Source organism: Malurus melanocephalus, unplaced genomic scaffold, assembly GCF_030028575.1.
Source record: "Malurus melanocephalus ecotype Western Australia unplaced genomic scaffold, MMel_1.1 scaffold_677, whole genome shotgun sequence".
NCBI lineage: Eukaryota > Metazoa > Chordata > Aves > Passeriformes > Maluridae > Malurus > Malurus melanocephalus.
This window is the reverse complement of record NW_026623909.1, coordinates 179,684-180,424: the sequence shown is the minus strand read 5'-3', so window position 1 is coordinate 180,424 and position 741 is coordinate 179,684.

Sequence of the window (741 nt, the reverse complement as noted above, 5' to 3'; positions counted from 1 at the left end):
TGACCATCAGTGACCATCAGTGACCATCAGTGACCATCAGTGACCATCAGCTCCAAACCTCCCCGCGCTGTGCTCGGGGTCACCTGCTCTGGGCACAGAGAGATGAGGAGCAGGACCTGATCAGCATCAGAGGGGAACAAATCCAGATCCAACAGGAACCCAAATGCTGAGAACTGCTCAACGTTGGACCAATGGACATTGAACCCATGGAGTTCTCTGGGTTGGACTGGATAAAGTTTGGGGGAAATCTTGTACAATCCATGTGCCATGGAATGATTTTCTCTGCACACCTGGGCTGTGTGTGGGTGAAATGATTCCTGTGGCACATCCTGGCCACAACAACACCCTGGCCAGAAAATAAAGCAATGCCTTGACTCTCTAACAATAAAAGGTTGTAGGAGAGTTTTTGTTTTTCCCGCAGTTTCAGTGACACCAGCATCACCTCCCATTCCCCACAGGATCCTGACACAGATCCTGGCTGTTACCCCTGGCCATTTTCCTCGGGACTCACCCACCCTTTCCATCCCCAAGTTTTGGTAATGATGATGCCACAATCCACCAGCTCAAGTGGATTCCCATCAATACAGAAAATTTAAAGACATGGGGATCGGAAAAATACGACCTCAATTTAAGTCCATCTTTTTCTCCTCCTGGAATTGCTCAGCTGGAATAAATATCGTTACCCAGACCTGGAGTGGAAGAAATGCAGAAAAAAAATCCTCCCTGTCTGACAAGAACTGG